Genomic DNA, 3896 nt, shown 5'->3' with positions numbered 1-3896 from the left:
AGTGATGTGTTTTGTAAACAAGAGTGAAGTAAAATCAGAATAAGAGTTATGTGTTTTGTAAACAAGAGTGAAGTAAAATCAGAATAAGAGTGATTTGTTTTGTAAACAAGAGGGAAGTAAAATCACAATAAGAGTGATATTGTCACGCCCGCATTTTCTAAGGATAGAAAACCCGGTTGATCGCGATTAGGGGAGGATTAAAGAAGCGGGGAAGAAAGGGGAAAAACATACACATTTGACCAAAAATTTACTAACTGAATTAACTTTGAAAACGTCATATTATTATCCTAACAATAATACCAAATCTAAGAAAAAGAATGGACAAAAACAATTTGTCAACGAGTTAGACTCTCCACGGATAAACAATTCTAAAGAAAATGACTCTTAGCGGAAGCGTTCAAGACACGGAAAATGCCGAGTATGAAGACACGACAAATCCAACAATTATTAATCATGACAAAACGATCCATGAACTCTGCTCAACATCCTCGTCGTCCATCGCCGCTCAATCTGCACATTAAGAAAAACAATATGCAGGGCTGAGTACTTGATGCACTCAGTGGACACATGCCAAAATATAGTTTGTCAAGCCATAATCAAGTGACCTTGGGGGTTTTAATTAAAAGAAACCCAAGTACACCAAAACATATATTTCACAAGTTCGGTCAGCCAACCATTTTCCATCCACATTCACCATCACCATATCTGAACATACATGACAAGGAACGTGGCCACGAACCAAGTCACTAGACCGGCCAACTCCAAAGAGATAGCACACGATCTACGGGGTGTACACTAGTCCGAGCAGGGTTTGCGGCCCTACTGGGACCCGAATTCGATTAAACATACATGGCATAGCCACTTCAGATAGGTTCATTCAAAAACAAAACATGGCAAGACAAACACTTTCCACCTCCTTTCACATAAAATGTATTTAGGACATAGTCCTTATTTAAAAAGAAAGCTCACCTCAAATGCTTAACTCCTCAACACTTTCTGTTCCAAACCGCAACAACGTGCACAAGTTCACCCTTTTCGAAATGACATAATATGCAAAAATCAGACTTTGCAAAATAAATTAATTTAACAATGCATGCATCCTACGTGCGTGCTCACAATATCCTTCGTCCTTTCCTATGGAACAACATAGTTCTTTAACTTGAAACAATAATCGGTTCAGGAGTTAATTAATTAACTAATTGAGCAAAAACAACTAAAACTCGACTCAACAACAAGTATTTCCACTTTAGCATTAAAATCTCCTCACTGCTGACCCGATTCAAATAATTAAATTAGCCAATGTCTAACTAGAAATCAAGCATTAGGTAATACTAAAATCAATTAGAGGCCCAACTTATGAAATTAAAATGGCCCAATACCTAAATAACACTAAAAGAAAACAAAATCTAAAAGCCTATAGTGAAATGAAAAGAAAAGAAACGAAAACTGTTGTACCTCAATATTGCCAAACCACTAAGAATAAAAGAAAATAAAAGAACAAGAAAAGGCTATCATTTCATGTACTCCAGCCGTAACCCATAAAAAAAAAAGGCAAAACTATACTTAATATACTCCTTATCCCACAATTGCAAAAGGAAAGGGAAAAATTAAAATAATATACTATAGCCTCAAATCCTATTCCGTCTTCTTCCACAAACCCAGTAGTAACTCTCTCTCCTTACTTCTCAAATTCTTTCTTTTCACTTTCTGTCCCCCTCTAGACATCTCTCTCTCCCTGTCCTCTTCTGCAATTCACCCAAACAGGGACGATCCTAACTCGGCACCGCCGCACGCCTCTCCGTCGTCAGCCTCCGTCGCCGGCGGCGCTACTACTCAGAATCGGTAAGTCCTTCTCCTTTACCCCATTCTGAATCTTTTATTAAGTTTTTTTTTTCTTTGTTCGATTCAAACATTTTTTGGCAGACAAGGGAATTTTACTAATTGGAATTGTAGAGAAACACAAAATGCACCTTCTAAGCATTAAAGATTGAAGCTTTAGGAGGGGGTATCATCATTCAACAAGTTTCAGAAATTTCCTAGTTAAATCTAGATTTGACAGTGAACTAAAGTGCTATGTCATAGAATGGGATGCAGGAGATTCACAAAAAGAATGGATATACCTTTGGAAAGAGGAAAACAAATTGAGATTTGCAGGGGGGATTTGGATTCACAGGCTGCTCGATTTTTTCCTCTCAACTGTGACAAGAAAAAAAAATATGGTGCTATGGGTTTAATATCCAGAGAGTTGTATACACTGAATTGAAGTGGAAGATTATACCTTTGTTGGAAGGGAGAAAACTGCATTGGAAATTATGAAACGGCTGATAAAAGATGCAGTTGTGGGGAGATAAATATAATGCAGAGATTAGATTTGTTTGTTGGAGAGAATTTTGTGGGTGGAGATATTGATGGGAAAAAAAAACGTGGGTTTAGAAGGAGGGATTTATGTTGCAGGAATTCAATAGGAATTATAATAAATGGTTATATTAAAAGTGGCCCAATTGAATAAGGATAAATGGGCTAAAAGAAAATAAATAGACAAAAGTGATAGGCCCAAATATATATAATTTTAGTACATTGATTAAATTGTGGTGTTTTATTATTTTAGTACTTTGGTGTTATTCCAAGTACATTGTAAACGAACGCCCAAATTTTCCCATCGACAATTCTCGCGTCAATCTCGTCGACAATTTACACCACACAATTAATCAACAACAATTCCAGCATTTACTATTTTCATTCACCACCAATCGAAACAGACACGGTATTTTATTCAAGGTCTATCACTCGCTCGTTCTTAAAACAAAAATCTTAGCTTAAAAAGATAGAAAAAAAACGGGTATTACACGTGATGCTTGGATGTTGAGCCTTCGTGACACTTCTAGTCAAATAAGGTTCACTAACTTAGACTTAAAGTGAAAGAAGACTCTCGGACCAGAGCGAAAGAACAAAGCTCTGATACCACTCTGTCACGACGCCCATACAGGGGGTACCACAAACACGCGGCGATCGTGACCGACATGCATGGATTACAAATTAAAAAGAACAACTTAATTAATTTGAAGAAAGGAAAACTACTTAGTTTAAAGATTTTAAGGTCATATTTTATTTTGAAAAGACATAAGATAAAATACTTTTAAAAAGACAATGAGAAAAATTAGACTTAAGAAATATAATAACTAAAACTAAAGTAGAACACAGCACTTAACTTAAATCTCAGAGAATACCATTTTCAAAAGACAACGTAGATGCACGTTTAAATCCTAACACCACCCATACATGTTCCAACACCAAAACGAAAAGCTTAAGGTCTTAAGACATAAATTAAAACATAGCAGCGGATAAATAAGGTTTCAAGAGAGTCAAGGATCACGCCTATGTATGATGACACAACGTATCCTAGGGTCTTTAGCCAGCTCAACATCCACCGCAACATCCCGCTCAACCTGCAAAATTTTTAAAAGAAATTGCAGGGCTGAGTACTTGTTGTACTCAATGGGCTCATGCCGAAAACATTTATCAAGTTATGTCATCCATACCAGTGATCTCGAGTTTTATACGCAGTAAAGAAATTATCACGAGAACACCAAAAATGTTTCATAGACTGGCCAGTCAAATAATCTCCCCACTTTTCACATCAATCCAACAATCACAACCACAGTGCGACGAAAGTGTGGCCACACTATTCGCCCATGAGACCGGCCGACTTGCAAGAACGGCTCACGATCCCACCAGTGTACACAGCCCGATAGGGTTTACGGCCCTACTCGGACCCGAATTCGTTTCACAAAACAGCCATATAGACTAACGGAGTAAACTCATACGAACTAGGCATCAGGCACACAATCTCATAACAAAACAGTCCATGGCATGACATAACAGTTAAACCACCCTTA

The 3896-nt window shown here is 37.3% G+C and overlaps 2 long non-coding RNA genes across 2 annotated transcripts; one reads left to right on the top strand and one right to left on the bottom strand.

Annotated features, from left to right (window-relative positions):
* Nucleotides 1-234: 234 nt before the first annotated feature.
* Nucleotides 235-2788, bottom strand: LOC121761050. Its single transcript, XR_006041907.1, has 3 exons — nucleotides 2121-2788; nucleotides 970-1031; nucleotides 235-510 (listed from the first exon to the last, which is right to left on the bottom strand). It is a non-coding gene; the product is annotated as an uncharacterized LOC121761050 (long non-coding RNA).
* Nucleotides 1308-2666, top strand: LOC121761051. The gene is made up of 2 exons (XR_006041908.1): nucleotides 1308-1842; nucleotides 2083-2666. It is a non-coding gene; the product is annotated as an uncharacterized LOC121761051 (long non-coding RNA).
* Nucleotides 2789-3896: the final 1108 nt, after the last annotated feature.

The sequence above is a fragment of the Salvia splendens genome, chromosome 13 (assembly GCF_004379255.2).
Source record: "Salvia splendens isolate huo1 chromosome 13, SspV2, whole genome shotgun sequence".
In the NCBI taxonomy this organism is placed as follows: domain Eukaryota; kingdom Viridiplantae; phylum Streptophyta; class Magnoliopsida; order Lamiales; family Lamiaceae; genus Salvia; species Salvia splendens.
The sequence above is the reverse complement of the archived record's forward strand: the minus strand, read 5'-3'. Positions and strand labels throughout refer to the sequence as shown.